Genomic DNA, 25,932 nt, shown 5'->3' on the forward strand with positions numbered 1-25,932 from the left:
ACCATCATATCATCTGCAAAGAGTGATAGCTTAGTCTCCTCCTTGCCTATTTTGATACCTTCAATTTCTTTTTCTTCTCTAATTGCTACTGCTAGTGTTTCTAGTACTATGTTGAATAGTAGAGGTGATGATGGGCATCCTTGTTTCACTCCTGATCTTATTGGGAAGGCTTCCAATTTATCCCCATTGCATATGATGTTTGTTGATGGTTTTAGCTATATACTGTTTATTATTTTTAGGAAGGGTCCTTCTATTCCTATACTTTTCAATAGGAATGGATGCTGTATTTTGTCAAAGGCTTTTTCAGCATCTATTGAGATAATCATGTTATTTTTGTTTGTTACACTGTTGATATGGTCAATTATGTGGATGGTTTTCCTAATGTTGAACCATCCTCCAGATCTTTCTTGATTAGAGAAGTGAAAATAAAAACAACCCTGATATGCCACCTCACACCTATCAGATCAGCAGATATGACAGTACAGGTTGGATAAATGTTGGAGGCAAAATTGGGACATTAATGCATTGTTGGTGGAGTCATGAACTGATCCAACCATTCTGGAGGGCAATTTGGAACTTTGCCCAAAGGGCTATAAAATGATGCATATCCCTTGATCCAAGAATATCACTAAAAGTTCTATATCTCAAAAAATATTTATAGGAGCCCTTTTTGCCATGGCAAAGAATTGGAAAATCAGGGAACGTCCATCAATTGGAATAGAGTGAAATAAGCAGAAGCAGAACATTGTGCACACATAACAGCAATAACATTGTGGAACTATCAACTGTGACAGACAGCTACTATCAGCAATACAATGATCCAGGATGATTCTGAAGGATTTATGACAAAGAATCCACCTCCAGAGAAAGAACTATTAAAGCAGGGATGCAAATCAAAGCATGTGATTTTTCACTTTAGTTTATATGGGTTCTTATTTGGGGGTTTTGGTTTTTTATGATTATTCTTTTACAAAAATGAACATATGTTTTGCATGATAATATATGTATGACCCAGATCAAATTGCTTTACCATCTCTGGGAAGGCAGAGGGAAGGGAGGGATGGAGACATTTTGGATCATATAACTTCAGAAAACTTATGTGGAAAATTGTTATTATGTGTAATTGGTAAAATAAAATATCTTTACAAAGAAAAAAAAGATATACTGTTTTCATACTGTGGCTTATTTGGCTTAAGTCCCTTAGAGGACAGGCCTAAAAAATATCTATTTCATTTTGGCCTCCTGAGATGGAAAATTTTTGGTGAGAACAATTCACAGACTCCAGCTTCCATCCATCCATTTAGGATGGATCCCTCCAATTCCTCTTCCATGAGTTAAGAACACAAAGACCATGCATAACTAAGTCAGGGGCAGATCCTCTAGGAGAGGATAAAAGGAGTCTTTTTGCCTTCAAGATTGACTTGGAGACAGATAAGCAATGAGAAACATACTGGATGGTAAATTGAAGCTGTTGGCCCAGAGGAAGAGACCCTAAAGTGTGAGGTAAAAGCCCTATTAGCCTCAGGGACACTGAGGAGGCCTCTTGCCTGGCCAAACTAGCTTTCTAATTAGGCAGTTAATCATAACTCTTCTTTTAATGGGTCTAACCAATTCCCATTTTCCCAGGAACCACAGACCCTCTCCCCCTCCCAAAGCAGTTTTTCCCTGAAGAGATCTTTTCAATACCATAAAAATGATTTCTTCTTGTCTTTGTCTCCCTGGAATCTGCTATCTATTTTCCAGTGGTTAAATGCAAATGTTAATGAATTGTGTCTGGGGGTAATCCTGGATGTCTGTCTCACTGCCTGTCAGATAAAGGTGGGCACTCAGCTACAATTCTCCTTATTGATTGTAAATGATGCCTAATATCTCTTGAGGCAGTATAAAAGGATGAATAGAGTACTGAATCAGGTTAAGTCCCAAAGACTTGAGTATACATTTCAGCTTCTCTTGTTTCCTTTGAAGAAGTTGCTTAACCTTTCTGGTCCTTAATCTTGGAACTATAAAAATGAGAGGGTTGGACTATATGAGCTCTAAAGTCCTTTCAAGCTGTAAATCCATGATCTTTAACATTGGAATGACCAGTACTTTAATTGGTTGGTTTTTTGTCCTTTTTACTCTAGGAGGACCAAAATGGCACCACTCTGTTGAAGTCAATGTATGGTGTATATGACTGTGGTTGGTCAAACCAATCTGGGGTTGGAAGTCTCTACCACAGGTTAGGCACACATATCCTGCACGAACATTTGGGAGGGAGATGTTTCTTTTGAGCTATTGCAATTCTGCTTTGTTTATGAAGGTGGGCATACCATGCCAGGCAGTACTGTGTCTCTCCTTTCTCATAATCAATATCAAAGTTCTTCAGAGAGACAGCTAGGTGGTGCAATGGATGGAGGGCCTGGTTTGGAGTCAGAAAGGATAATCTTCCTGAGTTTATATCTGGCCTCAGACACTGACCACCTGTGTGACTGTGGGCAAGTCATTTCACCCTATTTGCTTCAATTTCCTCATCTGTAAAATGAACTGGAAAAGGAAATGGCAAACCACTCCAGGATTTCTCTCCTATAGCTGATATATTGATGAGATAATCTTGGGAGCACCTCAGTCATTTAGTTCCCTACTCTGCCATCTCAAAAAGGTTCTGTGGATTCTGCCAGGATTTCCCACAGAAAAGCAGTGTGGTACATTGGAAAGGTTGATGAATTTGGCTTCAGAGGACCTGTCTAAGTTGGAACAGCAAGCAGCTCTGCTAATTACTATCTGAGTGACGGACAAATTGTTTAACTTTTCCCATCTTCTCTACAGACATGACAGGAGAATAGTGTCATAACCAAACTTTCTACTCATAGACATTTATAGATCAAAAGCCAACACACACACATATTCTTGCTAATTCAATAATGTAACAGTAACAATATCCATAGTCTCTATGAAAAAGCTTATTCTCTCTCTGTCTCTCTCTCTCTGTCTCTCTCTGTCTCTCTCTGTCTCTCTCTGTCTCTCTCTCTCTCTGTCTCTCTCTCTCTGTCTCTCTCTGTCTCTCTCTGTCTCTCTGTCTCTCTGTCTCTCTCTCTGTCTCTCTCTCTCTCTCTCTCTCTCTCTCTCTCTCTCTCACACACACACACACACACACACACACACTCACAAACACACACTCACAAAGAAAATCTATCTTTGATAATCATGTGAGATGTTTAGACTTTCTAGAAAAGTTCTAGAGATCCTTGCTTTTATTTCTTAGGTAGTCAAGTTTAGTGAAAGCTCAATTCTCCCTAAAATTCCTTGAACTTCTTCAATTCCATATGCCTACTTTTGCCCTTTAGCTGCCACAAGATAATGACAAATAGTCCCTAAGGGCATACCTGCTTCAAAAGCTATTGAGAAACACAGTTGCATGTATTGCAATTTAAATAGCCTAAATCTATGACTAAGGAGAAAGAATTAGGGCTCTACAACCCTCTCTTCATTTCTGAAAGACATAGCATTCTCTTCCTCTTACCTCTCACTGAGTTCCCCATCTTCAAGTTCAGTTCAAGTACTATCCTTCTGGAAGAGGCTTTTTACTGAGTGTCAGAATTTTTTGTCTTCTCAATCACCAAATGGCTTGGCATAGCTTTTTAAAAATTCTTTGTATAGATTTTGTCTTAAGAAGATTAATTTTTAATATATTGTGTTATTTCTATATCTTGATTTTCAATTAAAGACTCAAATCAGTTCCTTGATATTTGTACTCATTCCTTTATTCCCAGGAGTTTCAAGGGATACCCCACATAAAGAATTTCTTCCATTGTAGAATAGATAGGAAAGCAAGATGATGGGCAAGATAATGGGATCTGCCTTACTCAGTAGATAAGAACCAGCTTATGCTGTATGTACCTGTGCGTAGTAGAAAAATCAAGTCCTTCAATTTCCCATTAAGAAATATTAGGAAAGGACACTTGACCAGACAGAACTTGATTTCTCGTCAGATGTCTTTGGAACCATCGTCCATGGTATGTGAGTGTGCAGCATCACCTAGGAGATAGGAAGGTGTTGAAAGTTTTTATGAATCACCTCCTGACAATTCATCAGTTAGAGATGTTTTTGGTTGTCTAGGGAAGGGCTGAAGAATGAACTCCCAAATTACATTTAGGGATCTGTGCATGGGAACTTGGATTTTTTTTTTTTGATTGCAAATCATTTGATCAAATTAATTTGCATTGACTGGTCAATTAATAAATTAATTTAATACCAGAATGACTACTTCTGGATATTTGTAATCATAACAGTATTTGCATAAGCATATATATGTATAAATGCATATATACATATGTATATATATGAATAGGGAGTATATACATGTATGTGTACATTTATGTCTGTTGCATGCTCTCTCCCTTCCCATATACTCCCTATAAGAACAAAATCTCCTTGAGGTCAGAGTATTTTATTTTTTTTCATTTGTAGTTCCAGCAGCTAAACAGTGCCTAGCACCTAGTAGATGTTCACTTAGAAAATGCTTGTGGAATTGGGTTTAATTAAATCATATAAAATACATATTAGGTAGGGTCCCAAACTGGGTGGTATATATGGAGCTTTATTTCAGGGTTCTGGATTTAGGGGCCAGTGACAGCCCTTGAAGTTCTTCAGCAGTGTCTACTAACTAAGTGTCTAGGTTAAGCACCTAGACCATGTGAATCATTATTTAAAATAAAAAGTTGCCAGATGTTGTCTAAGATGAGTTGCTCCCCAAGGGGCAGCCTGCCTTATGCTAGTATTCTTGGATCTCAGTCTCCTTCCCAAAGGACCATAAATCCCACAGCTTCCCTGCCCTCTCCAAACTCTCAAGCTTCTTATTTGTTTGTGTTACTTACCCCAGGCATAATCATTCTTTGTTATAACTCCAGTAGCAATAGGCATTCTGATTCTCATTTTTATAAACAAGGATACTGAGGCTTAGAGGGTGTAAATTGTCTTGCCCAAGGTAAGAGTCAGAGATAGAATTTCAGCTCATGTCTTCCTGAGTCAAAGTCCATTATACTATTCCTTAGGATTGCAGATGTAGAGCTAAAGACCTTCAAGCTCATCACCCTCATTTTATAGATGAAGAAACTAAAGTACAGAGAACTTATATGATTTATTCAAAGTTACCTTGGCAGTGGAAAGTGGACCTGGGATTTGAACCCAGGACTTCTAACTACTGAGCCAGAACTCTTTCCACCTTGCCATGCTGTGTTATGGTAAGGAATACCAAAATCCTATTCATTTAAGGGATCTTGTGTAGACTCTGTTAGTAAACTAAAAAAGTTAATGTTCACTCTTCTTCAGGTTCTTTTGAACTTGGTAAATATTTCCCAAACCCTGGCCTTTATAGAGTGCTTTACAGACTTTTCCTCATGAGTTTTTTCAACAACCCTATGAGATAGGCACTTCAAGGGCTCTATCCTTTTTGTAAAAGATAGAACTGAGGCTCAGAGGCTGATTTGAACCATGGTTGCCTAGCTAGTGACCACCAAAGATAGGTTTCAGATCCATTCCTCTCCTGACTTCCATTCCAGCATGTTTCTCTCACTGTTTCTCAGACAAAACTCTTCCTTGAACAAAGATCTCAGCTACAATCAAAACGCAATCCCTGGGAATCAGCCATTGGTCCCATACAGGCTAGACCCAATGATTATACTTGCAGCTTCATTTGAACTTTCTAATGATTTCCTTTAATTACTGTATAGGAGCAAACATGAAGATGCCCTAGTGTGAAATCAGTTCTGACAAGCCTGCGTCGGAGCAGCCTCTGTAGATTAACTAGTGCATTAGGGCATCCATGAAGGAATGAAGAAATAAAATTAAAAACTGATAGCAAATGCGATGACTTATGTGAAGCTAGTGATTAAGGCTAGCTGTCACTCACAAGGATGGATTAGGCATAGAGAGACTTCCAGATAATTTATAAACTCCTCCATGGAGACGGTATCCATCTCACCCACTGGTTTGGTAACAAAGAAGATCCCAAATCATTTTGGTCATGGAAGATTTTGGTGCAGTGTTCCTTGTTTATGAGATAAGATTTTACTTTTTCCGAATCAGCTTCTCAATCTAAAACACATTTTAATAGAAAATATTGCCCCCAGGACTTTATTTTTTTCTGATTTATACAACAAATTATGAAGGGATTTTGAGGTAAGTGCATATCTATTCATTGTACTGATTGATCTTTGATTCATGCCACCCCCATCTCCCTGCCAAGTATAACAATTGAGTGCTCCACAAAGGATTAGATCAACAGCTATCCTCAATCTACTTAGTTCAGTTGGCTAAAAAGTTTCAGCCAGATAGATTTGTGATTTGATCTCTTTTTAACAATGAAATTGAATGAAAAATGTTCGTCTACTTAAAAATGAAAACATGGTCTTACTTGGAGGTAGAGTCTAATTTATTCTGCCTAAGTGGAAAGTAAGTCGACAAACATTTATTAAGCCCCTTCCATATGGCAGGCACTGTGTTAAGGCACTGGGTACAATGAAAATTATAGAAATTTGGAATTGGAAAGCATTTTAGAGATCATAGAAGAATCATAGATTTAAAGCTAGAAGGCACCCTAAGGGGTTCTACCATCTAATTTTATAAATGAGGAAATTGAGGTCCAGAGAAATTAAAATTATTTGAATCTGCTTGTGGTCACATAGTAAATGTCAGAGATGGAATTCAAATCCAACTCTCTTTTGACCCTGAGTCTAGCTCTCTATTTACTGTACTAGTCTGGGTTTTATTTAGATGAGATTCCCAATTAAGTGGATTAGAATACAATCATAGATTATCATTGCTCAGAGGAACCTCAGAGGCCAGAGAATACAGCCCATACTTGAATTCCCTCTCCAGTGTACCAATTAAATGGTCAACTAGCTTTTATGTGAAGACCTCTATAAGAAGAGTCAACTATTTCCCAAGACACTCAAATTTCATTTTGGAATAGCACTGATTGGTAGGAAGGTTTTTGTTTTGTTTTCTTTTAAATTTTTAAATTTGTCTCTTTACAACATCTTCTAATTGTTTCTAAGCAGAATGAGTTCAATTTATCTTCCACATGAGAGCCCTTTTTGAGGGCAAAGATTACTATCTCATCTCCTTTAAGTCTTCTCTGCTCAGGGCTCAACATCACCAGTTCCTTCAACTGATCCTGACCTGGTCTGAAATGATGGCTCTTCATCATCTTGGTTGGTCTCTTTTGGATGCTTTCTAGTTAATCATTCCCTTCTGAAGAGTCAGAAGTAAGTACATTACTCTAGGTGTAGGGTAGAGTACACCTAGGTACTCTAGTACAACCAGGGTAGAGTAGGGGATGGGGGGGGACATCATAATCTCTTGAGGACCAGAAACTCCCAGAATATTAACTTTTTTTCCTGGTTGACACATATTGTTGACTTGTTAACATGTATTGAAAATGCAGTACAATTAAAACCTAGATCTCCTTTAGATAAACTGCTCTCTAAAACTAGCCATGTCTCTCCCATCTTGTACTTGCTAAGTGGATATTTTTTACCCAAGTGGAAGAATTTCCATTTTTAATTTTTGTTTCATATTATTATATAATGTTCAAGCTTTAGCCCATCAAGCTTTTTGGGAGGATTCTGACTTTGTGTTTTGATGTACTTCTCCTTTGTCTTATAGAGAAATTTGGTAAGTATACCTTTGTACAATCCATTAATAAAGAGTGTTTGGTATATAGTTAGCTCTTAATGTTTATTGACACATTTTAAACAGAATTGAGTTAAATGTAAATCATGGTATACTTTACTAGATGCTTTCATCCATGATGGCCTTGAAAGATTAACTCTTCGGGTTTGGTCATTCAGTTAGTTTTGAATTTACATTATTATACTATTATTTAGCCTATATATCTTCATTTAGTTTTACAAAAATAGCATTAAAAACTCTGTCAAATTATGTTAAAGTATATTCAAGGTAAATTCTATCTAGAATAGTCCCTTGATTATCTAGTCTAACTGAATAATCAAACAAAAATAAGTTTGTCTGGCATGAAGGCACTCTAGCTATTTAAGATCATTGATTCTTTTTCTAAATAGATATTATACTTTTAATGTTCTTGATATATTCTTGAGGGGGATGAGGAGGCAAAGCCAAGATAGCAGAATAAAGGTAAAGACTTGCCTGTGCTCTCCCAAAGTCCCCTCCAAGCAACTTTAAAATAACTCCTCAAAATGAATTCTGAAGCAGAAGAACCATCAAAAAGATTGGGTGAAACTTCATCCCAAGACAACTTAGACGGTTATCCAGAAAGGTCTATCTCACTGGGATAAAAATGGAGCAAAATCCAACATAATGGGCACTTAATGAATGTTTATTGACTGATTGACTAACTACATTGATCTTCTATGCTGCAAAGTTCTTTAATACTACCTTTTTGATGTTCTTAAGTTGTTTTCCATCCATGTCCAACTCCCATATAGGGTTTTCTTGACAAAGATATTTATTTGCCATTTCCTTTCCCAGTTTATTTTACAGATGAGGAAACTGAGGTAAGTTGGGTGAAGTGACATACCCAGAGTCACATAGGTAGTAAACATCTGAGGCCAGATTTGAACTCGTGAAGTTTTGTCTTCCTAACTTCAGACCTGACACTCTATCCACTGTGCCACCTAGTTGACCTCCACCTAGTTTCCTCCAAAATTCAGTTTAGGTGGTACTTTTTAGATAATCTTTTTTTCCCCTGATACTCCCTTTCTATATCTCATTACTTAGATACTTCTTCTCAAATTTACTTTGCATTTTTTTTGTCTATATTCTGTATGTATTATATATGGACATTTTCTTCTTAATAGAAAATAAGTTCTTGAATGGCAATGATTTTTTTTGTCTTTGTTTTCCCAGTGCTTAGTGTTGTGTTTGGCAGAGAGTAGATGCTTATTTATTTATTTAACTATTTATTTATCAGTTTTTTTATTTGTTTTCATATACCCACTGCCTAGTATTTTGTTTGGCATATAGTAGGTATGTTTCATTTGTATCCTTAACACATCACTGTGGATAGTTATGTAGGAGCTTAATAAACTCTTGTTAATTATTTTATTCATTTGTATTCCCAACACATAGAATTGGGGCTGGCCCATAGTAAGAGGTTAAGGAATGTTCCTTGAACTGAATTAAATTCACACATAGAAAATGCATCCTCCCTTCTGGGCATAGGTGGGCTTTCCCCTGGACTTCCTCTAGAATAGTGGTTCCCAAACTTTTTTGGCCTACTTCCTCCTTTCCAGAAAAAAATATTACTTAGCCCCCTGGGAATTAATTCTTTAAAAATTTTAATAGCAATTAATAGGAAAGATAAATGCACCTGTGGTCATCACTGCCTCCCTGGATTGCTGCAGCACCCACCAGGGGGCGGTGGCACCCACTTTGGGTATCACTGCTATAGAATCTTTCAGCTTCCTTTAATAAGCATGAAAAGATAATGTTAACATTTAAACACCATTCTCCAACATATCAAATGCTTGTTTTTACATAACCAGGCTCCCTTCTCTAATGGGTGAAAGGATAAATGAAAGTCAATGACAGATTTACTTGATAAAATAAACGGTTCTATGGCTTCAAGGTGATGCATTTAGCACGTTTATATTCTATGTCATTATAGGAAATTGATCTCAGATGCTAGAAAATAGAACGGCTCCTGAAAATTTTAGGCTCATCCATACCAAGATTACATTTTCCACCGTTCCTTCCAACTCACCTCCCACTTACTGTCAGAGCAATAAAATAAAATATTAAAAATGCATATAAAAACCCTGTAACTAAGTTCTTTATAAATAATTTCAGCACATCTGATGTCATTAGAGCTTCTTAAAAGCCTTAATCTGAGCTTTCTGGTCATTTTCTTGTCTAACTAAAGAAAACAAGAACATTTTTTTTCTAGGAATCAGTAGCTTCCTGGGCTTGGCTTGTGTGTGTGCATATATATGTATACAGTCTAGTCTTTACCTTGCTTCTGTTGAGTTAACTTCTAATATGTAATGTGTTGCAGACTGCTTATACTCATCAAAAGTGCTCCTGTTGTCTATTGTGTGATCACCAATGTTCCTTCTTTAGATATGAGGAATTCCATAAATATTATATATATATATATATAATAGTACTCCATGATTTGTGCATATGTACAGGCACATGTGTGATGCATGTGTGTGTTCATATATACACATACACACAAATAGAGGTCTTTGTCCTGATTGGTAAGTCAACCAGCACAAATATAAATGGCTTACTAACTATCAAGCTAGTTCCAAATCTTCGTCTACATTTCACAACTCATCTGATCACCTATCTTGGCCATCTGGTCCTCTGTCCTGTAGTTCCCTTCTTCCCTTATCCCTCCATCTCCTTCCTTACTACACCTCCTGGTATGAGGCTCTGGGTGCTTAATACATTCATCTTTGGCTCTCCTCTTTCTAACTTTTGCTCTTGGCACAATAAACAAATCAATACCACCTACTTTTTTGGAAAGGGTATATCAGTTGATTCTTCAGGGTCCTACTTGCCATCCTTGTGAGTACCCAGAAATAAACATTCTTCCCTGATCATCACTTCCCTCTACGTGTTATTTCCCCTTATTAGAATGTAAGCTCCACAATGGCAAAGGCTGTCTAGATTTTTTTATGTTTCCCAAGTTTAGCACAGTGCTTTACACAAAGTAAACATTTAATATATTTTTAATTAATTAAATTAATGAGGTGTGTATTCATGCAAGTAAATGCACAAATGTACATGATATGATGCACATACTATAAACATACATATGAATATGTGTGTATAAAAACATGTACATGCATATGTTCATTCTTTGTGAGTGTGTGCATGCATGCATTTTTTGGTCCAGATCTTTGATCTTATCTCTACAGAAATCAGATGTTGTTGTTCAGTTATTTCAGTCATGCCAAGTCTCCATGACTCCATCTGTGGTTTTCCTGGTGAAGATGCTGGAGTAGTTCACCATTTCCTTCTCTAGCTCATTTTACAGATGAGGAAATTAAGGCAAAAAGGATTAAGTGACTTGCCCACGAGTCACGCATCTGGTTAGTGTTGAGGTCAGATTTGAACTCACCTGATTCTAGGTCTGAAACTCTATCTACTATGTCATTTAGCTAATTGAAAAAAAATCTTTCCAGTAAAAATACAGATTAATAACTGTTCTACAATTTATAATTTTAGTACTATTCTGTGATTTTTCTCCAATACCTAGGATATGTCAGAGATGAGCCTTGAACTCAGACCTTCCTAGCTCAAAGGTCAGTCTTCTATCCTCCATGTTTGATTATTACTGCAGTTATATACCTCAATAGTTCAAAGTCTGCTACATCATGAGAGTAGAATCTGTTTATCAGCCTGTGTCATAACTCATCTTATCCTGGGCGATTCTTGTCAATGTCATGTAGACCCTCCACAGAGGATCTGGCAAATTTGTTAGAGGCTCTTTTTTTAGCCTTTTTCATATTTTAGAATTTCATAGATACTAGTGTAACCTTCAGATGGTCCATCAATTTATCTCTTACTCTTCCTATTGACCCACCCACCTCCTTTTCCAATTGCAGATGCCCTTGGTGATAGACAACATACATTAATATACATACATTGTCTTCTGGATGTTATAAAGTTTATTGTTCATATGGTTTTTGGGAAAGTCTCAAAATTGTTCAGAGACAGATAGGGGTTTTATGAGTGGCTATAAGGAGAATAAAATCAGAGACAATCATAAAATGAAATGGAGCAGGTGGAAGCTGCCACAAAATAAGCCCTCAAACAACTCAGAAGTCAATTTCTTGAACAAATACAAAAGCACATTTCTGGAGGATCAAAAGGAAAAAATGGAAGAGAGGAAAATGGACTCTTTTTCCCTCTCCAATTTTACTTGGCCAGAGGTTCACTGTGAAAGGTTTAGGACTATGGATTATGTAAAACCTTGATAGTAGCTCCTTTCTAAAATCTTGCCCAGATAATAGAAATATCAAGGCAGTGAGCATCATGCATCCATACAAACACACACCTCCCTCCAACCCCCACAATGCACTCTTCTAATTGGAGTAGATGCAGCAGGGTGGGCTTTAAGTTAAGAAGATTCTTTTTCTTTCTCCCAGGCTTACTGAGGTGTGTGACCCTAAGAAAGTCACTTAACCTCTGTTTGCCTCAGTTTCCTCATCTTTAAAATAAGGATCATAATAGTACCTCCCCGATGGGATTGTTGTAAAGACCTAATGAGATAATATTTCTGAACCTTCTCATACCTAAAAATTCTCTATAAATTCTAGTTATTACTCTTGAGGGGAAATAACCAAATGATCATGTTCATTTCTGAGACTTGTTTTGAACTCCTTTTCTGTACATTCCACATGGATTTGGTGCAAATCTTCTCTTTTCATCATGGATTAATCAACCAACTAGTTAATTATTGATTAATTAGTGGACATAATTGATTAATCTATTATGACATATAATAGAATTAATAGGACTACTTTCATCACTTACTAGAATATAGGATCCTGGATGCACATCTGGAAGAGATCTCAGATACCATACTGTATAGTCCTTTTATTTTACAGATGAAGAAACTGAGGCCCAGGTAGATCAAATGAGTAGCCCAAACTTCATAGTGAATAACCACCATATTATTATTACCTGATCCATTTAACTGTACTAATCTACCCTTCCTCTAACCCAGTGGTTCCCAAACTTTTTTGGCCTACCGCCCCATTTCCAGAAAAAATATGACTTAGCGCCCCTGGAAATTATGAAACTATTTATTGAACTCAGAATAGAATGTAATACAAAAAAAGTGTGGCCATCACTGCTCCCCTGGATCACTGCAGCACCCACCAGGGGGCGGTGGTGCCCACTTTGGGAATCACTGCAGTTTAACCCATGCCCATTTCTGGGGCCAGGACCTCATCCAGTATTGGTGCTAAATAAATATTTGTTGAATATATTTAAGTTGAATTAAACTAATGAAGAATGTCAGAGTTCACAAATATATCATGAAACCCAAAATATTGATTTAAAAGTACAACAACAACAACAGCACAAAACAAAACACGTGTCTGGCAGAGGTTAGCTTCGTGTTGCCTTGGCACCTCTTGATAATGTGCCCCTTCCACTGGGTGGATGCTGAGTGTGTGTTGGCACATTTGGAGCGCTGCCGCTAATTAGCTTTTCATTTGAAGTTAGAGATTGATCACTACTGTCAATGTTTGATATAAACATCGCAGAAGATACATTAATACTGGAATTTTATGTAAGATATTTTCCAGAGGGAGGAGGAGAAAAAAAAATTAGAGTGTGTGACATGAAATTGAGAAGACATCTGTCACAGTAGCCAAAGCTCCAGTAGGCCTGATAATGATTATGCATCCATTACCATTGATAGATGACAGAAAGCTATGGGAATAGAATGCTTTTCCCATTACGCGGAGAGTAATCAACAACCAGCAGAAGCAGCCCTCCCTCCCCTTTTGGGCTCACACCTGCTGCGTGCCTCACATGTGAATATGCTCACCGCTGAGACTGCCATCGCTGGCACGCCGGGAGCTGGCCAATAGTGATGTTCTCTCCTCACTGTTTGATTTCACGAAAAGGGAAGCTTCCATGTCCAGTGTGGTTAGGAGATGGAGAGCCTGCCTTAGAGGTAGCAACATCTGGGGTCAAGGTCTACCTCTGTTACATACTGGCTCTGGTGCCTTGGGCTAGTCCTCTTTTTTTCTTAGTGCCCTATGGCATTTTTTTTAAGGATTAAAAATAGCAGGAGAATTATAGATCTGCATTGGTAAAAAAGCCATCTCCTCACCCAGACTGGCTTATCTAAATGGTGGAATGGGGTGGGGAGAAAAAATAGGTGCATGTTAATTTTTTTTAAAAAAAGGTAAAAAACAACCCAACAATAAAAAAATCATTGAAAAGGCATCTAGATGGCTCAAAACAACATGGAATAGTGGCTAGCGATCAGTTCTAAGGGTCTCTGACTGATGTGAGCTATATGACTTTGGCTAGCTTCTCAGTGCCCTACGTTCTCTTGGACTATGTGTTTCAGAGAAGATATTTACAGCATTGGTAAAGGGGTTTCCTCCTCTAGGAATTCTCTATACTAATAAATCCACAGGCCTGAACAACAAAAAAATATGATGGGGGTAAACCAGTTAAAACAATGTATGTGAAGGGATTCTCTATGGTGGTTACTAAATAAATCCACCTGTGTGCTCTTGTTCTCTCTCTGTCTCTGTCTCTGTCTCTCTCTCCATCTCTTTCTTCTTTCTCTTTCTCTCTTTCTCTCTCTTATTTAATTCCTCTCCCCAAGACTTGTGACTTCATCAATAGGGTACACTCTCAGTATAAAAAAAGTCTTCCACTGCCTCAGATCATCAACTCATCTGTTACTCTCTTAGAGTATCGTGTTTGAGACAGGGAGGACGAAAGGTTTGCTTGGGTTCACACAGTTAGGTTATATTGCATTGACACTACTCTACAGTGGCTCAAAAAGTCATCAACCAAAAGCCAGCCTATTGCTGCTGAAATCCTCTGAATTTAGCTAGTCACCAGGATTATTTCCAGTGTAAGAAGACTTAATATACCTGGTGTTGGTCACACACAGACTTTGAGTAGTCTCTGAGCTGTCATGAGTCTTTAGAATAAGATTTTGGTGGGCAAGATTATTAGTTCTTATTGGATATCTCATTTCATATTAAAATTGGTGAAATTCCCTGAAGGTGTTTAGCCTAGAGAAAAGAGTGTCAAGGAAGATGGGAGATGAGGAAAGGATAATTGCCATTAAGTATTTGAAAGGCTGCCACATGGAGGAATTGAAGAGGAATGAGAACATTTCTGCTTTCCTCCAGAGACCAAAATTAGGACTATGAAGCCTTGAAGAGGAAGACTGAAGCTTGAGTTCTGATTAATTTTGTTGTTCAATTCTGAGCAATCCTTCATTTGTGGCTTTCTTGGCAGAGGTACTACAGTGATGCCATTTCCTTCTTCAGCTTGCTTTACAGATGAGAAAACTGAGGCAAACAGAATTAAGTGACTTGTCTAGGATCACACAGCTAGTAAGCTTCTGAGGTGTGATTTGAATTTTGTAAGATGAGTATTTCTGACTCCAGACCCATTGAGCCACCTAGTTGTCCAAAGGAAGGCAGCTAAATACAAAAAAGACGAGAGTTTGCTGCTGCTTGTTAATATAGCTTATTATACTATATACAGTATATTGTTTGTTGGGCAGTTTTCAGTCATGTCCAATTCTTCTTCACCCTATTTGGAGTTTTCTTGGCAAAGATATTAGTGTGATTTGCCATTTCCTTCTCCAGCTCATTTTACAGATGAAGAAACTGAAGTAAAGAAGTTTAAGTGACCTATCTAGAGTCATAGCTAGTGTCTGAGGTCAAATTTGAACCCAAGCCTTTCATACTCTAAGCCTGACATGCTATCCAAAAATGAAATGGACTGCCATAGGAAGGAGTGTGTTCCTTGCCTCTAAAAGACTCCAAGTTGAGGATAGAGGATTACTTCACTATTATGATGTAAAGAGGATGATATTCAGATGTAGGTTGGGCTAAATGGCATCCGTGGTCCTTCCTGATTCTGAGATTCTATGATTTCATGATTTTATGAATATCCCCACCATTTCACATTATTGTAATACTTAGGAGTTTAACACCTTTGAGGAGAACCAGCAGAAAACATATTTGTATCTGTTTTGTGTTTCAAGTAATTATAAAATGTATAAAGTTCTTTTGGGCTTCAGAGTCTTACTCATGTTACTCATTTGATCAGTTACTTTGAGACATTACCAATGGCAATTTCACCTGATATGTGTGATTAGGATTATATCTATTCCAAAATTTCATAGCTCTATATCTGGAAGGGACCTCAGAGGCTATCTAGACCAACTCCTTGTTTTAAAGGTGAGGAAACTGAGGTGAAGTGACTTGTTCAGGGACACAAAGGTAGTGAGTAACAATAGTGGGATTTGAACCCAAGTCCCCTTACCCTAAACCCAGTGGTTTTTTCCACTACCCTGTTAATTTGAATTAAGAAATTCATTTTAGTTTTACTGCTCCATTTAGATAATCCACCAATAAGATTCCTTCTTTTTAATTATGTCTAATATTCAATAAATGACCCTTCTGGCTTTAGAGAAAATGCAACTGATAATAAAAAAGAGGCCTTTGAAGATTAATCTGTGGTTTGTAGCTAGACACTAATGTTTATTTAATAAGAGAAGGGAATGTGGAGGTGAGTACATCTTTGGCTTTGTAATTATATAGATGATTGAATTATCAAGAAAACACGTTAGATTTCACTGCTAGGTGGCTTGGGGTTCTTTTATCACAACTCACTGATAAAAGAAGAGGGTCCTTTGATGCCCATTCCAACTGGTCCACTGAGTGTTTGAAGAGCATAAAAGAAGTCGAACTATGTAGGAAATTTCTGTCACAAGGCCCAGCTATGCTTAAATACAAGGGAATTTTAATACCTAGAAGTTAAAGGTTGTATTGTTGTAACATGAATTCTTGATTTATTTTACTGTGATACAGCATATGTTGGAAGATGCCATTGAGGAATAAAGTAAACACTTTCTTTTACATGTTTAGGAAAAAGAAACCATGAAAATAGCTCAGGTTAGGAAAACTTCTTGAAAATAACTGGAATTTATTTAGTCATTTATTAAGTCAATTTATTTATTATCAAGTCAATTATTTAGTCATTTTATTAACTTAAATTTATTATTAAGTCAATAATTTATTCATTCATTAATCTATTTATTTTGTTTCATTCATTAATTTTTCTTGTTTAGTTAATGTAGAGTCTTCATCGTTGACCTTTCTAGACAACCAAAATAGTAAAGAGGGATAACCTAGCATGTCTGACTTTTTTTTTTTTTTTTTTTTAGAGTAGGATGGTAAGAATTTTTGTTCTCTATGGTTGCTGTCCTGACAGCTTTCATATTTCCTGTCTAATTCTTTTCTGTTCTCTCTTGTTGGAACATTTCCTTATTCTAGTTCTGAGCTTCCTCCACTTAAAACTGACGGACATAACATGACCATATTCTTTGATTAAGCCATCACTAAGTTTCTACGGCATCTTTTCAGGTCATCATTGTAATTCTTCCGTCAATCCCTATAGTCACTCTTTGTATCATTATACCATATGTTATGTAATTATTTTATAATATTGTATATTGTTCTATGCATAGTATCTCCTCTGCTAGAGTGTAAGTTCTTTGAAGATAGGGAACAGTTTTTGTAATAATTTCTCTTCTTTAGTACTTCAATTAGGGTTTTTGTTTTTTTTTGGTATATATTACATATTTTAATGCAACTAGGTCCCATTTAGTAGGAATCCTCTGCACATATATTTGAACTTACACTATTTGAAGTTATAATTATGTAAATATGGTCATTGATTCCAGTCCGGTGGAAATAAGCAATACACATTTGAATAATGATGTAAATGGTTGGTTTGTTGAATAAGTAAAGTCATCGAACCATAGAGAGGCACAATGGTTAATAGCAGGGGTCCCATAATCCTTTTCCATATGTCCTGGACCCCTTTGGCAATCTAGTAAAGTTTATAGACCCTTTCTCAGAGTCATATTTTTAAATGCATTAAAGGCCACCCAGTTGTGGTGATGGCACAAGTCTATAATCCTTACTACTAGGAAAGGTTGAGGCTAGTGCATCACTAAGTTTGGGAGTTCTGAATTCTGAGCTGCCACAGATCTGAGGCTTCCAAAAGAGTGGGGACCAGCTCAAATCAGAATTGGAAAGAACCAAAGCTTATATATTGATAAGTAGCAGGATAGAATCTGTGAATGGCAGCTCCTGAAGTCTTAAAAAAAAAGAGAGAAAAAAATATAAAATAAAATACTTAAAATTAGCAAAAAAACTGATTGTATTCAACTGCAAATATATTAAAAACAAGAAAAACTCATAGACTCCAGATTAAGAATCCCTGTGAAGCAGAAAGATTGCTGACCTCCAAGTCAGGAAAATCTGTGTCAGCTTCCATCTCTTACATACACTGGCACTATGACTCTTTGGAAGTCATGTAACTTCTTAGTGCTTCCAGGAAACTCTCTAGAACTTTAAATTTTAGATGAGTTGTTGGCTTGCATTGACAGAGAGTATTTCCACACTGGTTACTTCTCATACAGATGAAATCTCAGGTCTGGCCAAAAAAAAATTACCACTAACAATAATCTATATAATAATGGAATCAATTAAGTTCCCATGAAGATCCTCACCCACTTTCATTTTATTCATTCATTCATTCACTCACTCATTCATTCATTCATTTGGAGGAACTGGCAACAAGAAAAATTTAATGACATAGATTGCTTTAAAGAAGATGCTAAATTCCCTCTGCATGACTTTAAGAGATTATTCAAACCAAGATGTGTCCCACGACACATCTCAGAAATTTCTGAAGGAGAAAGATGTTTGAATTGAAAGCATCTGGCAATACTGGGAGTTTTTAATGAGCACATGCAGATAACCCTGATATTTTTAGTTTGGAAGCAGGGCATACATGAAGAAAGACAATTCTGAAGGATTATAGGATCAGGACAGATATGTTAAAGGTGCCATGTTCCTTGCATCCAGGCACTTGCCATGAATCACAGCAAGAGATAATGAGTCACAATGTGTAGTTTTAAGTGGAAGCTTGGTAGATGCATATCTAATATAGTAGGAGGATGTTTTCCCCCCTTTCCTTAGGGTATAATTTAGATGTATCTGGAAAAAAAGCAATTTTCCATCCCAGTTACGGTTTTGTTGTAATTGTAGTTGTTGTTGCTGTTGTTACAGCTCCTAGTTTTACATTTGCTGTTTAGAGTGACTGACAATGACCAGACTATCTCATAAAGTAGAAAACTTCTCCTACTTTTCCATAATATCCAATCTTCACATATACATACCAGGCTACCAATTCAATTTGTTTACCTCCATCTGCATCATTTTATAGCAGTTTGATTTTTTAAATTAATTTTTCTTTATTTCTAATGGTATGTTTTCTTTGGAAATAATTGACTTCCCATTGACCAATCAAACAAAGCTCCCCCTCCCAAAGAATTAAGCACAATGAACCTACTGCTTAATACTGAGATAGAGACTGAAGAACATATAACTCTCATTTTGAAGATTATGAATAAAAAAAGAGGTGAATGAATAGGGCAGTTGATTTGGATAAAAAAGAACTGGGTTCAAGACACTAGCTATGTAAACCTGAGCCAATCACTTAAACACTCTGGCTCAGTTTCCACACATGTAAAATAAGGGGGTTGGGCTCAATGTCTCTAATGTCCCCTTTTTAACCCTAAAACTATGGATTTGGTATAAATTATAGAGTAGTTGCTGACCTATATTGGTAAAACAGATTTCTTCACTGTGAAATCTCTATACCAAAGAAATTAGGGAGTTTACCAGCCCCTTACTTTCAATTCCAAAAGAGAAGAAAAATACGGAAAGGAAAGATACATGCTTTTAGTTAGATATTATGGTACTAATAAAATCCATTATATTTAGCTTTAATCTTGTTGCCTTCCCTGGGGTGCCTTAGTTCATATTATTGTACTCTCTGGATATGTTATTCTTCTGATTTTGCTTCTCTCACTTTTCCATTTCACAAGAGTTTTGCCATATTCTCTCTTCATTATTCATATTCAGTTTTTCCTTCTGGATCAGTAATTCATTTCAACTAAAAACTATGAACAAACATTTAAGTATCTGTTTTGTGAAAGACATTGTGCTAAATGGTATCTTAAAGAAGAAAGAAAACTAATCCCTATGATGAGTTGAGGTGGGGAGAGAATCGATAAACAGATAAGTAAATACAGGATACTTTATAGAGAAAGAAGATCAACATCTAAGAGAATTAAAAGTATTCCCAAAGGAAAAAGGAAGGAAGGAAGGAGAGAATGAGAGAAGAAAGCAAGAAGAAAAAAGGAAGAAAGAAAAAGAGAGAGAAAGAAAAAAGAGAGAGAAGGAGGGAGAGAGGGAGGGAGGGAGATAGAAAGGGATAGAGAAAGAGGTGGGGGAGAGAAAGGGAAAAAACAATGTAATTATCATGTGCCTACAATGTACCAGGTATTGTACTAAGTGTATTGCAAATATGTCATCTGATCTTTAGAATTCAGGGAGATAGGTATTATGATGATCATTTCTACTTTATAGTTGAACTGAGATGACAGAGATTAAGTGACTTTTCCAAGGTCACATGGACTTAGTGTCAGGTATTCCCGACTTCAAGTCCTGAGTTAATCTTTGAAGGAAGATATTGATTGCAAGGGGACTAAATGAGGTCAGAGTACATTTGAGGTATATATATATATATAGTCTGTGAGAAAGCACAGAGGTGGAAGTTGGAATGTCAAGTTTGGAGAACAACACATAGATTTGTCTGAGTGATATATGCAGTAAATGAAGAGCAATTATATGAAATAGGCTTACACAGGTGAAATAGAGCCAGATGGTAAAGGATTTCAAATGCTAATCAGAGGAGTTTTTATTGTCTTCTAGATACCATAGGAAGCCACTGAAGAATCTCTAGCAGGGAGACTGCATAATAAGATCTATGCTTTAAGAAGATTATTTGGCAGCTGTGTGGAGGAAGGTTTTGAGAAGGTTGAACCTGGCAGCAAAGGGAGAAATTTGGAGGCTACTGCAAAATCAGATGAGACATTATGAGGATCTGATCTAGAAGGATGAAAATGTAAGTGGTGAGAAGTCAGATGAAGGAGATGCTATCAGTAGAAATGGCAAAACCATAAATGATGAATAGAGAAGAGTCAAGGCTGCCATTTGACTTGTGAACCTAGGTGCCTGGAGGGATGGAGATGGCCATGACAGAAAGAGGGGTATTTGAAAGAACAAGCTTATGGGTGAAGACAGTGGAGTTCTTGTTTGACTGTATTGAATGTGAGATGCTGGTATGTGTAAGTGGAGATACTTAACAGAGTTTTAACCAGGAAGAGAAGAGCTGCATTCCAGGACACTTAATTTGAGGATTCTGATAGCACTTGCAGTCTTTTAGAAGATTAGAGGAGAAAAAATGAAAACAAACAACAACAACAAAAATCATTCAATTTAGCTATTAGCAAGAATAATTTGTTTAAAAAGGAATGGACCAGTTAACATAGTTCATATAGTTCACATAGTTCACATAGATACCCAGAATCCCAGGTGAGTTCTTTTCTAGTTTTAAAATATTGATCACCTCTACCTCCTTTCTCCAAAGGAACAGTCTCTTGGTGTCCCAAGGTTATCACATCAAATAGTCTCCTATCCTTCAATTCCTGCCCTTTGGGGCAGAAATTAGAGGGAAAGTGGGGACTGCCCCCATTTCAAGGGCTTAGCAGGCAGGTGGAGATTTAAGATAGTTGGAGTTAAGAGATTTGTGAGATGCATAGAAATCATAAATGAACCCAAAGAAGCTGATGAAATCACCAAAGAGAGTTCAGAGAGAGAAAAGAAGGAAGTATAGGATAAAGTCAGTGAATTCTTATACCAATACTTGTCATATGTCGCAATTCAGTTGTTTCCCATGTGCTGGAAAAATAGATTGCTTCCAAGTTTGAGGTCATAAATGGTAGTGCTTTTAATACTTTGTACACAAGTTTTGTTTTTATTTTTTCCAATCAATTTCCTTAGGTCACAAATCCAGTGGTGGGAACTCTGGATAAAAGGATATGCTCCATTTGGTCACTTTTCTTGCTCATTTTCAGGGTTTTCCAGGGCAGTGGGACAAACTCATAGGACAAGAAGTAGTGAATTAGTCCAAGAAATTTCTATTTGCTTTTTGGTATATTCTATTCCAATTCCTCCTTTCTTCCCCACCCCACAATTAGTAGTGCTGAATAATTCAAATGGCATTCTTTGATATTAAGTTGTCTTCTGATATTTTGCAAAAAATTATCTTTGACCCAATAGCTTTGCCAATTGGCAACTATATTTACTGGTATATTAAACTTTCAATTTTTGTCTGATAGCGTCCTGTGAGTTCTTTCTTCAGACCATTCCATTTCATTCAATATGTCAGAGAGATACAGGAACAGAAAAGAGGGTCATCTAGTCATACAGGACAAACAATTCACCACTTATATGCTCTGTTGGTTTTTTACTCCATATGAGCAGAATTGGGAGAATGTTTTTTGCACATTGGGTGACGTGGATGTGGAGGATTTATAAGAAGATGCATACAAGAGTCATATAGGAGAAAAAAAGCATGGATTAGTTGCTATCTCCACCACCAGAGAGAATGCCCACATCAGGAGATTACAGGGTCTTGAAGTATCAAAGTATTTGAGGGAAATAATTCATCTTTGAATTAGGAACTGAAGTTTTACAACTTCATTTCTATGGACCCTCTATGTCTTTTCCTGGGAAATTTTCCTTGTGAGGATTTAAATTCTTTTCTCTCTTTTAATATTGTTGTTTTTTGACACTATATAACACAATCAGATATTTTGAGGTGATAGAAGCTAGATTTTCATATGATCTCTATGTGACATATCCTTACCCAAGCAAAGTTAACTTTTTTCAAAGTCTAACATAAAGGTATGGCACAGTCTTATTAATATTAATTAGTATTAATATTAAAATATTAATAGAAAGTTTAGTCTTAAGTATTTTTAATTATTTATCTATCTTATTTATTCATCTATTTATTCATTTATTTATCTATTCATGTAATAATATATTTATGTATATACACATATATAGATGTTTGCATGCATTTATTCTATTTTAATTTTTTTTCCTAACCAATATAGAGTTATTACCATGGGTATATTGCAGAGGTAGCATAATACAGTTGAAAAAGTAGTATATTAAGAGATAATTTCAGTTGAAACCTTAATTGCTCTGGTTCAGTCGCTATCATTCCTGTATGGCTCTTCTTGACCCTATTTGAGATTTTCCTAGCAAAGATACTGCAGTGATTTGTCATTTCTTTCTCTGACTCATTATACAGATGAGGAAACTGAGACAAATGGGATTAAATGACTTGCCCAGGGTTACACAGCTAGAAAGCATCTGAGACCATATTTGAACTTAGGAAGACAAGTCTTCCTTACTCCAGGTGTGGCATTTTATCCACTGTGCCACCTAGCTGTCCCTGAAACTTCACTACCACCACCACCACCACCACCACCACCACCACCACCACCACCACCACCACCACCACCACCACCACCACCACCACCACTACCACCACCACTACTACTACTACTACTACGTTCTAACAGCATTACATTAGGAAAGTCCCTTCCCCTCTCTGGGCTTCAATTTCCTCATCTTTAAAATACAGATATTGAAATAGGTCAAAGGTTCTTTAGGGTCTACCAGCTTTTAAAAAAAGTTTGATATTTGTACTCCAAAACAATTGATTTCTTTTGTAAACTCTTATATTTTATCTATTGTGTATTAAAATCTTCATTAGATTGTGAGATCCTTGAGCAAAGGAACTGCTTTTTACTTCCCTTTATATTCCTAGCACCTAGCACTGTTCCCAGCACACAGTAGGCACTTGATAAATGCCTCTTGACTTCTAGGCATTTAAAAACATGAATCTCAAAAGGGGTGCATAAATTGAAACAGATCCTCAGGAGGTCAGAACCCATATACTTGATGATATGAAAGTAACTTCCAGCTCTAATCTTTATGATTTGACCTTATGTGGGAAGTCAGCAAAGGATGCATTTAGCCCAATTTTTTTTTCTTCATGGACAGGCCTGAAGTTAAAAATATCCCATTTAAAACACTGCACTAAAGACCATTCCATCAAACCTTTAAGTTTTAGATACTCTATACCTATGTATTATGGACCTATTTGGAGGCTCCAGGATATGAAGAGAAAATTCCAGAATATTCTAGAGAAGGCTATGGTGAGTATAAGGGAACATTCACCCATCCATAGCCACAGATACTAGATGAGTCTTTTTGGGGATTTGCGCTAGGATTAAGGTTTATAGGATCCACACCAAGTTAGCCTCTTAGATGGTGACAAATATCAGAGTACTGATCCCACAGGTTTTGCTCATCCTTGATGCCAAGAAATAGTGAACCTAATATTTCATAATAAATGAGTTATCTTTCAGACCAATCTGCCCTGATTTCCTGATTCCTAATGCTGTTCTCTATGTAGCTTCCTAAACAAGTAAATTATGCTGTAATAAGAACATTTAAGATGGAACAGGGGAAAAAAGAACAGAGAATAGGTCACTAGGGCTTCCATTATTAAAAGATGAAAAAAACAAGAAGTGTTAGATTAGATGATTTTTCTTTATTCTTGTATCACAGTGTAGCCTAACTTATGTCATTCATTTAAGGGAGAAATAAGCTATTTATTAGTGGTCACAGAATTACCCCAAACAGGTTTCTTTTTTTTTTTTAATTAAAAAAGTGTTCATTTTGAAACTTCAACCCAAAGACATTTTTACTTTTCATTCACTGAAGCCTCTGTATGGAATATAAAGGCTTTGACTGACATCAAAGACACTACATAGATCAAAAAGAAATCGAGTTCTGAGGAAAATGATTCTGTAACACCCTTGTTTTCCTCCTTTTTTTTTTTTTTTGGGTCTGTGTTGGTCAATTCCATTTCAGATCCAAGTCTAAGTATACCAATGACTTTGGAGTAAATGGATTGTAACCTTAGAGATAATTCTGATATCTAACGAAAACTTGGAGCCACTGACATTTGAGGGACAGCCTGTGATTTCAATCTCAAAACTGAGTGTTGTCCTGAGAATGAATGACCTTTGGGCTTTTTTTTATTTTTTATTTTTTATTTTTTTTGCTTTATACAATTACTGTCAGGAGGAAGGATTTTTATTGTAACACTTCCTTTTCCCTTACAGTCTTTCCTGTGAGCCCAAGAGGTTCAACATTTGTTGTGTCCTTGTGAAACAAGGTTAGTTTGAAAGACAATGACCTTTAGAACTGTTTGGTAACTCATCTGGCTAGTTTGTCCTATCCATCTTGATTTTATTGTCTACGACTCCCTGGCAAGAGATGGGTAAAACCCAGAGCCATCCGACTGCAGAAATCTGAATGGGTTAAGGAAAGGGTAGCGCAGCTTTTCATTGCACAAAGGTTCTAAGGTGTACCCTTCTCATTGTAGAGATTGAAATGAGAACAGAAAAGTGCACAATGGGATTCCTCTATTCACAGGATGATGGTATCGACAAAGAGGAAATTGTACAAAGTTTAATCCGTTCCCGTTATATTCTCCAGACTGTAATCTCCTTGGATGCTGAGTGGGGGAAAGAATTCTCTCTTCCATTTTCCTCTCCCCCCACCTCCCCAACCAACACACATTATCAAGTTGCTTCAGAATTGGTGCTATGGGCTAGAGGGAGGCGGCACTGGTTATGTAACATGCAATTTAAGATAATGGCCTTAGAAAAGGAGAAATTAATATAAATAGAATAGGCTAACAAAGCCTCAGTCATCTGGAAGGTAGTTTCAATCACCACTGACATTAAACAATATCACCCCCACTGAGCCTACACTATGTTTATTATCATTTAATTTCTTGCCAGAACCCAGTGTGCTCTTATCATGATGTTTCAGGGCTTTCAAGCTCTGTTGTGATCATAATGGCTAAGATTTTTTTTTTTAATGTATTTAATTTAAGCAAGAAACAAGGCACGGAACCGAACTCTATTTTTTAATTTTTTACCTTTCATTGTTCTAAATACTCTACCCAAAACATGAGCAAAAAATGGAAGCTCTAAGTATTTCCTTAATTATCACAGCCTTGTCTTTGTTCTGGTAATGATAGAATCCGTACTTTCCATTTAGACGGCTTAATAATAGCAGCTGTCTCATCTGCTCAACTGTGGGGTTTTAGGGCTTCTGTAATTATTCATTTTCACTCATTTGTCGGTGGGTGTTTCCATGCAGTATTTCA

This window comes from Gracilinanus agilis, chromosome 5, assembly GCF_016433145.1.
Source record: "Gracilinanus agilis isolate LMUSP501 chromosome 5, AgileGrace, whole genome shotgun sequence".
Classification (NCBI taxonomy): domain Eukaryota; kingdom Metazoa; phylum Chordata; class Mammalia; order Didelphimorphia; family Didelphidae; genus Gracilinanus; species Gracilinanus agilis.